This window comes from Cupressus sempervirens, chromosome 9, assembly GCF_028749045.1.
Source record: "Cupressus sempervirens isolate cs-2001-9-10 chromosome 9, ASM2874904v1, whole genome shotgun sequence".
NCBI lineage: Eukaryota > Viridiplantae > Streptophyta > Pinopsida > Cupressales > Cupressaceae > Cupressus > Cupressus sempervirens.
Genome location: NC_143126.1, coordinates 628,034,278 through 628,047,581, shown reverse-complemented (window position 1 = coordinate 628,047,581; position 13,304 = coordinate 628,034,278). Strand labels below are relative to the sequence as shown.

Below are 13,304 nucleotides of genomic sequence, written 5' to 3'. Positions count from 1 at the left end.
ATTGTTTGACACAATTAGGTATATTAAAGAAAGCCATCTTTTTTTAATTCATTTCTTGGTTGTAGTGCTTGACATAATTAGGTATGATAGTTAATTTGTTTCTATTACTAATCTTACATCTCTTTACAATTTACTATGTAGCACGTGTTATTTTCGACAAGATTTTCATCCATATTATACTTAATTTAATATTAAACAATAAAATAATAGAATACCTTTAGAATATAACATAATTATTTTTTAAACTAAATTTATATTATATAATTAGTTACTAAACTATAAAGGCAAGTACATGCCACTTGCTTTCTAGGAAAACAATTACAATTTACTAATGTGTTCTAATTTTAAAAATGATCATCATTTTTCAATAAGTAACATAGTTAATAGAAAAATAGAAAGTAAAATAATTTTATTTATAAATTATTTTTAAAAATTTGCCTTTTTATTAATTAAAAAATATTATAATACAAATCTTAATTTTTAATGTTAAAATATATAACATATTAACACCTTTGTAATTTTAAAAAATTATGTACTTGTTAATGGACCTTTGGTCTAGTGCTTAAAAGTTGAAAGGTTAAACTTGATTTGATTGTAACTTTATTTCTTCTTGAAATAACATTGAAATGCACCTTATCAGGTTCTATTTCTTTAATAGTTTTTTTTTTTAAATTTTAAAAACAACTTTCCTACCTTCTCATTTTTTCATTGATAATTATTATTTTTTAACAAAACAATTATATTTAAAAAAATCTGAGTTTTGTAAATTAAAAAAATTTAGTTCTTCTTATTCTTGTAATTATTTTAAAACATTAAATTTTATATAATAAAAATAATAATTTATAGATATATATATTATTTAACAAATTATTGGTAATAATTTTCCGTCTATTTAAGTAAGACACAAAATCTTCTCATCTTTATTCTATATAATTTTTGTATAGACTTTTCTATTATTTACTTCTTAATTGTTTAATTCTAACCTAATATTAGAATCGATCTCATATTTTTGCTCACCAACCATCCAGATATACGTAAAAGGTTTCCGTCCTCAACTTATTTCTATCAATACACAGCAGATTCAAGTAAAGTCTGTAAACAAGTAATTGGAAGGATGTTCAATATAGTCATAACCACTTCATAACTTTTCCTACAAGAGAAAGACTGACATTCCTGCAAGTAAATAGGAAGGATAAGTGATCCCCAAGTTCTTATGCTCAAGTAATATAAGTAGGTAATATAAGTATGGGATTAAACAATTCTGCAGAAATGGAGTGGAGTTTCCTGCAGCATCATGAACACCTTCATACTATGCAAACTCAAGTGCACAGAACGTCCATAGTTTTAAAGCTCCATCGTTAAAAGTGAGGTTTCTGCCAATTCTATCGTTTGGAGATTTTCTTAACAAGTATCTTACATTATTCATAGTCAAAAGATTAATATTTCACATGTTCTTATTTAAAGGATATTGACATTTTGAATCTAATTGAATGCAGAGTTGGGGCTGAAAAATCTGAAGTGAGAAGCTACGAGAAACTTGGTCACTAAGCCATTAGTAAGCGGTGGATCATGATCATTAGAGAGAATAAGCTTCCAACCAGATTATGGTGTTAGTGTTTTTAGTAGGAGGCTAAATGTTATGGATAAGAAAAACTAAATTGTATTGTTTAGTGTTTTTAGTAGGAGGTAAATGTTATGGATAAGGAAAACCAAATTGTATTGTGTAGTGTTTTTAGTAGGAGGCTAGATGTTATGGATAAGGAAAATCAAATTATGTTGTTTAGTGTTTTTAGTAGGAGGCTAAATGCTATGAATAAGGAAAACCAAAGTATGGTGTTTAGCATTTTTAGTAGAAGGCTAAATGTTATGCATAGAAAAAAAGCTAAGGTCAAGTGAAAGAAATTTTATAAAGTTTGCTCATCCAAAGGTCTAAGGGGAGCGAGATGGTTTAAATGGATCATTATAAATTTAAGATCGTGGATCTTTTTGGAGGGGTGCTTGGAAGCAGGTGATTGTGAGTCATTTTCATTATAAACATTTTGACTATGTTCATTTTGGTGTCAATAGGTAGGAGAGTGAAAACTGTTAGGGCAAATTTAGTGGCATTCTAGCAACTATATATGATGCATTATTCAATGGCTCAAAAGTACTCATCTATGAACCACTTCAAGTGTAGATATGTTTGTTTGTACCTAAATTTGCATGAGAATAGTAGAACAAATCATAATCTTAGTATAAAGAGGACACTAAATATCAACTAAACAACAAGAGATAAAGATATTTTCTAGAGTTTGGCCATTGAAAGATCCTATGGTTGAGATCGTTACAAGATGCTAAAGGCAATGAGATGTTTTAAACAAAACACAACCAATTAATTGTATGTTATTTTTGGAGGGGTTAAGAAGCACACATGATTATGAATCATGTTTGTTATGGGAATTTTAACTATGTCCATTTTGATGCTATTTGGTAGAGTAGCAAATCACACTAGAGGTCAAAGTCAGTAGCAATCTAGCAAGAATATTTGATGCATTACCAAATGATCTGAAAGGACTCATAAATGAACTAGATTCAAATGTAACTTTATCTTTTTTGCACCTAAATTTGCATGAGAACATTGGAATAAAGGGTATACATGCACTGAGATGGGGATAAAAAAGGGGCCTTAAGAGTCCACCATTTTTTTAAGCCAAATATATTTAACTATAATTGAGAAAATCTAGATAATTACACTTAATTTTGAAAATATAAGAAGAACAAAAGTTTTAATGCTCTGAATCTACTTTATATTTATTAGTATTCATTTTTGAAAATGATGGAGGTTAAGGGTTTTAAAAGTGAGATTCCACAGTGTGGTTTCTTTTTTCAAAAAAAACATAACATAGCATCAATAATTTTAAAGATAAAAAATCACTCCAATGATAGATTAGTTAATGAATATATATAATTCTTTAATTAATTTTTAGAGTGACTCATCCTAAAATATAGAAAGTTGATTGTGCCTCACCCAACACCCCCCCCCCCCCCGGCCCTTTGAATTATTTGAAAACTAATCATTTTAAAAAAAAAGTTATCCTATGTGTAGGATGAAATCTAACTTTTAAAAGTGTGGTTTGTTTCAAACTTCAATGCACAAACAAAAATTAATGTCTAGAATACCACATGTTGGTCTTTAATAAAAAGTATTTGCACTAACAAAAGAAATTAGAAACGAATTGTAGAATGTGTGTGTACACATGTACATAACTACAAAGATGGATAGCTAGTTAAAAGAGAACTAAATATTACCATGGTGTTTATTGTTTAGTAGCGAAGCATGTGCAAACTTGACAAAGAGTACAACACAAATTATGAGATTTTTAAAAATATTTTTTGAGAAACATCTCTTAGGTTTGGGTTTCTTGTCCAACCCTTTGGGTTAAATACCCAAGGAAAATATAGGCCAAAATCTTGGTGGGCATGGATCCTATCATACCTTGTGTCAAGCGTAATGTAATAGATAATTGCCCTTAGGAAACACCTCCAAAAAAATTTTTATTGATGCAAGTTCATAGTAGGCACCAATCTTCACTAATTCCTTCAACTCCTTGGCATCCTTAACAAATTCTCTCACAACATTCATGGATATTTTGTTATCCCTATATAATTTTATGCCCTGATTAGGAGAATCTATGACCTCTGTTATGACCCCTTCATCGACCTAGAAATCAATACCATCTATCTTCACCTTCCCATCTTTCCAGGACTTAACCATAATAGGTGATCAAATCAATAAAGTGGATTTTCAAGATATAAGGAAGTATGTTGAAGATGCCAAGAAAGTTATAGAAGATGCACTTAAATTATATTAAAAAGATCTCAATAAAGAAATATGGGAGATAACATTACTTCAAAGGTACATGCAAGACGTTGTTGAACAAAATCTGCAAGTTGTGAGTGAGAAGGAGAGACTGAGGGAAGAAAATGAGAATCTGGAAAAGAAATCAAAGACTAGAAAGAAATTCAATGAGAGATTCAAGAAGCCTAATGAGATCTCACAAATCTTACTAAACAACTAAATAGTCAGAGGAAATACAAAGACACAATTGGTTTCAAATATAACAAATAAAGACATATTTGAAGTTGGAGAATCATCTAGACCCAAGGAGAAACAATAAAATTTGAAGGTACATTTAAGCAATACAAGCGAGAAACCTAACAAACTTGTCCATTTCAGCTGTGAGAAGATTGTCCATATTCCTTATGTTCATAGAAGTTGATCGCTAATCATTAGGTTCCATGCCTTTTATTGATATTGCTATAATTATGGAAAGTATGGTAATGTTGCATATGAATGTAGATCTAGTATTAGTAGTTGAAAAATTAGGGTAGTTCTTATGGTTACCATTATGCTTGCAAAAAATATGGTCACAAAACTGAAGATTATAGGCCTAAATCAAATGTTCCTAGGTTACCAGTCAAACACAATGAACACCTATAGAAGGAAGTGATAGTTCAATGTCACATGTTCAATTTGTGTAAATTATGGACATTATGCTATGAATTAAATAATGAGGACACTTAGGGGAAATGTTGGATACTGGAAATGTATATGACAAGTTTCCACTTCCATAAGATCAACCACTTTGGTAGGGACTGCAAATTTAGAAACTAATTGTTGAATCAATTAGATGATAAGAAAGGGAAGAAGATTGTTGATATTGAGGAAGTCATAAATGATATAAATAATATGTACATGAATGAAGAATGAATTCATTAAGGAAGAGGTAAATCCATCGAAAATAAAGCCATCATCCTCTAGTATGGTGGATTCGTCATCAAACAAAGTCACTATTTGCGTTAGGGGGATAAATTAAAAGAAAAATCTTTCAATGATCTCCTATAGGTATGAGTGGTCATTAATGTCAATATATTTAAGATACGTGGTGTTATTGATGTCAATATATTTCTTTTTTGAGATAATGTTACAAAGATGTTGCATGAATGAGATCAATAGAATGACTGGATCAATGAGGCCACTATATTAAATATTAGATGTTGTCAAGGAAAAAATATGTTAAGGGATGTTTGTAGTTGATTAATTTTTGGCTACATAGGATCATAATAAGATATGAGTTTACAAGTTACAGATGATTTATTAAATATTGGTATTTTAATATTAAGAAAAAGAGTTCAAGAAGAGATATAGTGAAAGAATTTGGATCAGTGTGTGTCAATGTGAAACATGTTTTAGATGTGAAGGCTATGACATGTTTAGGACTTGGAATTATGTCCTTGACATGATTGGTTCATGGTTTTGATGATCACAAGACATGTTTATAAAGTGATAAAGATTATTGATTATTATTCTTGACATTAACAATGTGGAGATGGTTATGGATTCTAAGACATAGGTGTTTCTAATATTTTTGAGCTATTTCATGGTGCTTGATAATGTCTTATGATTACAATCTATTTATTTTGTTGGGTCATAGTGATTTTCATGATCATATTGGAGGATTTTATGGAGGTTTATTAGTGTTCATCATGGTATTCATTGATGTGATGGTGTAACATGTTGTAATGGATCATAGATAATTTTATGAGGTTTTTTCATATTTGAGGATGATGTTATGGATCATTGCCATGTCTTGTCTAAAACTCAAGGAATCACATTGCATATTATGTTGTAATGAAACATATTTTTTAATTAGATATTTAGATTTTACCAACCTTATTTATCCTCACAAGATTAATGAATTGTATAAATAAATGTAATCATTTGTAATAACAAAGTGGTGTGAGTAATCAAGGGTGATGTGTTGATTTATTTTATTTTTTTATTAAGTAAAATAGGTTGTTTACAGGGGTTCTTGAAACCCACCAGTTAACAACAACTACTACTTAAAGTCCAATGCTAGCATCAAAGAAACAAAAAACAACAGGCCATTCCAAGCCACTGAAACAAAACAAAATAAAAACAACCAAAACCCAAGGGATAGACAAAAAACTAAGAGCACTAATTAGGGCACTATTTCTTTTACCAGCTCTGCATTCTTGAGCTCCAACTCTTCCATGGTCTCTATTGCGTCAATCTTCAAATGATTATCATCCAGAGACACCTCCTCTTCCCTCTTCCTCTTATTCGATCTCCTTCTTTTGCTCGGGCTCTCGACCTGCAAGAAGTCATCTTCATCTATGACCTTGATTTCCTCTTTGTCCAGGTTTCCTCCATCATCAAGTGTAGCTGAATGATATTGGCATTTAATCCTTTGATTATGTTGAGGCTCTTGTTAGCCAAGCTATGGAGAGAGTTCTCCATCCTTTCCAATCTTTTTTCAATCTCATTAACCCTTGCATCTAGCTTTCTTATTCTGGCATTCATGTCCCCCCCTTCCATCCTTTCCCACCCCTGCATCCTAAACTTTATCTCTTCTATTTCATGGAAAATCCATTTAATGGACTAGAAATTGTTGATCATATTGTTGTAGGCATTGTTTAGGAGGTTCATCCCCATTTCCCTTGTGTTATCACTTAGAATCACCAAATTTAGGTAGATGAGTTCCTCCAACTGAACTCTACCATCCCTTCCCTCCACAACCTTTGGATGGATATGCTCTCTAACCAGACCCATTTTTGATGTGCTTGTTTGAAAGTTCCTCCATGTAGTTTTCATGTCCTTTGCACCAAGAGTAACAATTGTTTTTTCTTAACCATATTCCTCTTTACTCTCTTCTTGAGCTTCAAGCTTGGTCTCCTTACCCTTGCCATGTGCCTTCTCTGCTTCCTTATCTCCACCCCTCCTCCTTTTGGTCGGGCTATCATCCTTCCTACTTTCCTAAGCTTTACTAGTGCCCACCTCTTTCACATTTCCCTCCTCATCCGTTTCTATCCCCTCTTCCTATTCATTGTAATCCTCCACTGAATTGACCTCATGATTTATCTTTCCTTCCATTCCTTTCCCAAAATTCTTCTTCTTCTTCTTGCCCATGTCCTTCATAATTTTGGCCACCTCCTCATCATCATCTGAATGCAGCCCTGCACTATCCTCTGTATTAGAAGGAAGGTAAGAGCTTTTTGTATCCTCTGAGGACTTTGCCTTATGGGCTACAACTCTTCCATAGGTTTGAGCTTTAAAGTGCTCATATATAAGTAATAAAAAACCCTCATGGAAGCAGGGTTAGCATACACTTTCTTCTTAAAACCCATGATACTCTTATTTGCAAAGAATAAAAGGTAGAAGGGGATGGAGATTTGTGTTCCATACCTGAAGTGGTTTAGGATTAAAAAAAATGGTGAATATGGATCCTATCACACCTAGTTTCAAGCATAATGTAAGAGATAATTGTCATAAGACAAACCTCCAAAGTTTTTTTTATTGATACAAGTTCATAGTAGGCACTAGTCTTCACTAATTTCTTCAACTCCTTGGCATCCTTAGAAAAGTCTCTCATAGCATTTAGGGATATTTTCTTATCCCTATAGAATTTTATGCCCTGATTAGGAGAATCTATGACCTCTGCTATGGCCCCTTCATTGACCTGGAAATCAATACCATCTATCTTCACCTCCCATCTTTCTAGGACTTAACCATAAGGTCAATTATCTTAGGATCCTAGCCATGAAGTTTTTTAATGAAGGTCATGATGTTGCCTTCCCTCAACTTTTTCCACAACTTTGATCTCCTCTTCCACTTCACTACTTCGCCCTCCTACTCTCTATGTTGCCTTTCCCCCACCATTTTGTTGCAGAAAATAGAACAACAATTTTGTGTTCTCCAAGTGCAAAGAGTCAAACACTAGTTTTTCTCACAAAAACTATACTTGCCACTATCCTCAATAAAGCAATTTTAATAGCAATTACCAATCACCCAAAAAAGTGCTAGAAAATCCCCAAATTATGATAACTTTATTTTAGCCTGTGTTAAGCTTTCATTACTTTAAAACTGTGATTGACAACATTAACTTTTATTATTACATGTTATGTTTCCTGTCCTCCCCTGGATTCTCTCCATCTCAATTAAACTTTTAGCAACCATTGGAATCCCCTCACCTCTTAGCCATCTGTGTGACATGTCCCTACTAACTGCCTCATTGGCCATCCAGTCAGCAACCACATTAGCCTCACGATAAACATGTGACACATAGAACCTCTCGAAGGTAAGAATTTTTTTTTGTTTCCTCCATCATATTCTTTATACTCTAGGATGTGGGATGTTCACCCCTTAGGCATTTGATGATATTATTTGAATCCCCCTCAAGCCATAGGCTTTTAACCCCAACCTCTTTTACTAACTTGGTTGTTTGGAGGGCTGCATGAGCCTTCACATAGTGATTAGTTTGGTGTCCCAGGGTGAAAGTAATTGTTTCTATACCATACCCATGGAAATTTCTGATCACTCCTCTACTACCTATAGCTCTTGAGTTACCTTTGGTTGCACCATCAAAGTTGTCTTTGTGTCAGCTCTCTGGGGGTAAAGACTAGTGACATTGCTTTCTTCTTTTTTGAGTATCATTACTACTTCCAATTTCACCTGCAAATGGGTTAGATCCTTTATTAAACATATAATTTTCTAAATGGGCATTTTGAATCTTACTAAACGCAATATTAGTAGGAAGATTGGCATCCTTGGAGATACGGTTATTGAGTTCCTTCTAAATACACCATCCAAAATGAGGCAAAGGTTATTTACTTATTGCTTGGAGCTCTAATCTCTTCCAAGAGTCATCCCACTACCTGAAGAATTCAATAGTCGAGATAGGAGCACACCAACTCATCCCAAAAGCTTGAAAATAGACCACACCTCTCTAGTGAGAAGCAATGCATAAACAAGTGATCCACAGACTTAGCCTAGTTTTTGCAAAGGACACATCTATTAGGAATAAGAAGACCCCTTTTACTAAGATTGTCTATAGTCAAGATCTTGTTCTGGAGTAAAAGCTAGAAGAAAATATTGATTTTAGGGATAAGACCAGAGAATTGGATCGTAGCCTAGTCTAGTCTTGAATCCTACCTCATAATAGCTTGGTACCCCGAAGCCACCGAATAGATGCCATCAGAAGTGTTCTCCCAAACAAGTTGGTCCTAATCCTCATTCAAAACCACGAAGTGGAGAATAGTCATCAGAGGTTTGAGATCCCTGGATATAGAAGAAAGGTCTCTCCAACCCTAGCCTTATCTATAATCACTAATATATATGCCATACCTTTGGATACAAAAACAATCCCATCTTTCATATTTAGGAATGTTGAGAAGAGGCCCTTGGGTCAGCCAGTTGTCCTGCCAGAAAAGGGTGTCCTTCCCATTACCAACACTCCATTTTCCCTTATTGTTCGCCATCTCTCTGGCTCTTAGAATGTCATTTCATATATTTGATCCATTGGGAATTGACCCTCCAAAGAGCGAGTGTCTAATTAAAGGTCTACTAAGGTATTTGTCTTCTATGATGTCTCTCCAATCCCCCTTGCTAGAAAATATTCTCCAAATCTATTTAGCTTGGAGAGCTTTATTGAAAGGTCTTAGTTTTCTTATACCCAACCCCCTATTCTATTTTGGGAGGCATACATTGTCCCACACCACCAGGGGAAATCTCTCGTGGTCTTCCAAACCTGACCAAAGAAAATTCCTCTGGATCTTCTCCAAATGATCAACATACTTTTTGGGATTCCCAAAGAGACTTAGAGCATAAGTAGGGAGATTCTTAAGAGTATATTTGATCAACTAAATCCTTCCATCTTGGCTAAGAGTGACTCCTTTCTAACCAGTTAGTTTCTTATTCAACTTGTTAATTAGGCTATTCTGGAAAGAATTAGGGGGTTTGAAGTCAATGGGGGGACCCAAATATATAGAAGGGAGGCTTCCCAATTCATAGCACTAAATAGTAGCAATATTTCTTTTTCTCTCAAATGGAGTGCTAATGGAGAAAACAAAGCTCTTGTTCCAGTCGATAAGTTGCCCCAAGCCCCTAGCGTAAGAACTCAAGATCTTGTTCATCACCCTGGCTTCAACAATCATGGCTTTCCCTCCCATTATAGTGACATCAACAATTAATTGGTGAGAGAAAACCAAGGGACCAGAAGAAGGTTTGTTTCTAGATAGAGCACCAGAATTTATGTTGGCAGAAATCATCCTTCCAAGACATTCAACCAAAATAATGAAAAGAATGTGTGAGACCAGATTCCTTGCCTGTGCCTTCTAGAAGGTTTGAAGAAGGTTGAGGGGGAGCCATTGACCAAAATAGATAGAGACATAGTTGTCACCAACTAATTAATAAGTTTGATGACCCTTGAATTAAAACTAAAGGCTCTAAGAACTTTGAAAAGAAAGGGTCAATCCACATGATCATAAGCCTTGGGCTTGACATGTCCAAAGAGTAGATAACTTCATGGATAGTCATAATTGTGTCCAGGATTTTCTACCTTGGGAAAAAGGTAGATTGTTGAGGTGTTATGATGGAAGGGAGGACCTTGATAATCCTTGAAGCCAACACTTTAGAAATAATTTTGTAATACGACTTGCAAAGGTTGATAGGTTTGAATTGGTCCATAGAATTTGTCCCACCCACTTTCGGAATAAGCACAAGGAAAGTTTCACTTACCTCCTTAAGCAGACCCCTGGCTCCAAAGAACTCTTGAACTGCTTTGGTCACATCCAGGTGGACCACATTCCAAAACATTTGAAAGAAAAAAGATGGGAAGCCATCTGGGCCTGGGGACTTGTTGGCTGCAAGAGAAAAGACAACCTTCTCAACTTCCAGAGGGGAAGGGATAGCCTCAATCAAAGCATTCTCCATAAGTTGTATCAGAGTTAGGATATTCGAAATGATTTCCAGCTGATTTTGATCCACTAGATTAGGATCTTTCAAAAGAAGATTAGAGAAGAAAGATATAGCCTCTGTAGCTATATCATTTTCCTCTTCTGGAACAACTTCCCCCTACTTGATTTTGTTGAATATGTTATGAACATTGTTTTTTAGAGTAGAGGTGTGGAAGAACCTAGTATTTTGGTCCCCCTCTTTTAACCAAACAACCCTCGACCTTTGTTTCCAGTAGGCCTCCTCCTGACTAATTATATTGTGAAGCTCTGTTAGAATAGATTTTTCTTCCACCAACCTCTCTTCGTTATACCCCTCCTTCTGAATGACATCTTGAATAATGCTAAGGTCCTCTAAGATCTATGCTTTGGATTGAAATATATTACCAAAATCAAACTTGTTCCACTTTCTTATATTCAATTTTATGGTTAAATAGCTAACACAAAGATCTACAATATCATGTAACCTAATTTTATTGATATTGAATCACAAAGAAACCTAGTGGACAACACACATGAAAAATCACCTAGTTTTTGGTATTCTTGTTGGGAAACATGTCTCACACATGTTTGAGACCACTAAGGCTTTGGATTGGATCTCCAAACAAAATATAATCCTTGGGCTTGGTGAATCATTAAAAAGCGCACTCACACAATAGCATAAGTGCACAGTGAAAATATAGTGGATTAAATAGTGTGCATGTGCTATAGTGCATACACCCTATGAAGAAATAAATAAAGACTAAAAAACCTTTTCAAATAGGACACACTCATGCCAATTTGAGCACTAGGATCTTAGGATAACATATGAACCCTTTTGAGCCAGTTAAACCATTATATGTGTCAAGGGTTCCCATGTCCCTCAAGACATACATTATGCAATTAAATGGGTTAAAAGGGATCATAGAGTACCCTATGCCCCATTATGACCCATTCTAATGATTATATGTGTGCTAAAGGTCTTTTGAACCCTCAAAAGACACACATTGTGTGATCAAATGAGTCAAAGGGGTTATAGGTTACCCTATGACACCTTTTGACCTATTTGAACCATTATATGTATGCTAAGGGGTTCTCAAACCTCTTAAGACACACATTATGTGATTGAATGGGTCAAAAGGGCTGATAGGGTACCCTAAGACCCCTTTTGACTTATTTGAACCATTATATGTGAGCTAAAGGGGTCCTTATACCCACTAATTTACACATATTATGTGATTGAATGGGTCATAGTGTACCTTATGACTCCTTTTGACCCTTTTGATCATATTATATATGTGTTAAGGGGTCCTTAGACCCCATAAGGCACACATTATGTGATTGAATGCATCAGAAGGGGTCATAAGAAATTCCTATGACCACTTTTTAATCATTTGATCACATTATGTATTCTAAGGGACCCTCAAACCCCTTTAGACACACATTATGTGATCTAATGGGTCAAAGGGGTTACAGGGTAATCTATGACGCCTTTTGATCCATTCAAACTATTATATATGTGTGTTAAGGGGTTTTCAAACCCTGTAAGATACACATTATACGATCAAATGGGTGAAAAAGGGTCATAGGGTAGCCTATAACCCCCTTTGCCCATTCAAACTATTATAGTGTGATAAGAGGACCGTAGACCCCTTAGGAAATACATTATGCAATCAAATGAGTGAAAAGGGATCATAGGGTATCTTATAACCCCTTTTGAACCATTCAAACCATTATATGTGTACTTAGGGGTCCTTATGCCCCTTAAGAGACTCATTATGTGATCAAATGGGTCAAAAGGGGTCATAGAGTATCATATGGCTTCTTTGATCCATCTGAACCATTATTTGTGTGTTAAGGGGTCCTTAGACACCTAAAGCCACATATTATGCGATCAAATGGGCCAAAAGGGGCCAAAGGATATCCTATGACATTATTTAACACATTTGAATAATTATTTATGTACTAAGTGGTCCTCTAACTCCTTAAGACATACATTATGTGATAAAATGGGTGAAAAGGGGTGATAGGGTGCCATAAGACACCTTCTAACTCTTTCAAATAACTATATACATGGTAAGGAATCAATGGATCACTTAAGATGCATATTATAAGATAAAATGGGTCATAATGTACCTTATGACCCCCTTTGACCCTTTTGTTCACATTATGTGTGTTAAGGGATCCTTAAATCCCTTAAGACATACATTGTGTGATTACTTCCTACTCAGGTGTAAGAATGCTCAACACCTGTAGTGCTAGTGTGTGTTTAAACCTTGTGCTCAATTCTAAGTTTTTCTTGCTCTTCTCGGCTCCTCTACTGGTGTTGCTAACAACGCTGCATCTACCATAACCACTGCATCTGAGCCTACTACATCCAAGTGAACACTAGGTGTCCTCAAACCTTAACCTATTTTTGACAGTAACTCCATCACTCCCTCCTGAATGTTTATCTCATCATTGGGTAGAAGTATCTTAGCCCCTACCTCTGGTACAACTACTGTTGTATCTAGTAAAGCCTCTTGATTGACTTA

The 13,304-nt window shown here is 34.7% G+C and overlaps 1 long non-coding RNA gene across 1 annotated transcript; it reads left to right on the top strand.

The window, feature by feature from the left end:
• The first annotated feature begins 1,229 nt into the window (after nt 1-1,229).
• Nucleotides 1,230-2,175, top strand: LOC149540273 (uncharacterized). Its single transcript, XR_016356378.1, has 2 exons — nt 1,230-1,364; nt 1,497-2,175. It is a non-coding gene; the product is annotated as an uncharacterized LOC149540273 (long non-coding RNA).
• The last annotated feature ends 11,129 nt before the right edge of the window (nt 2,176-13,304 follow it).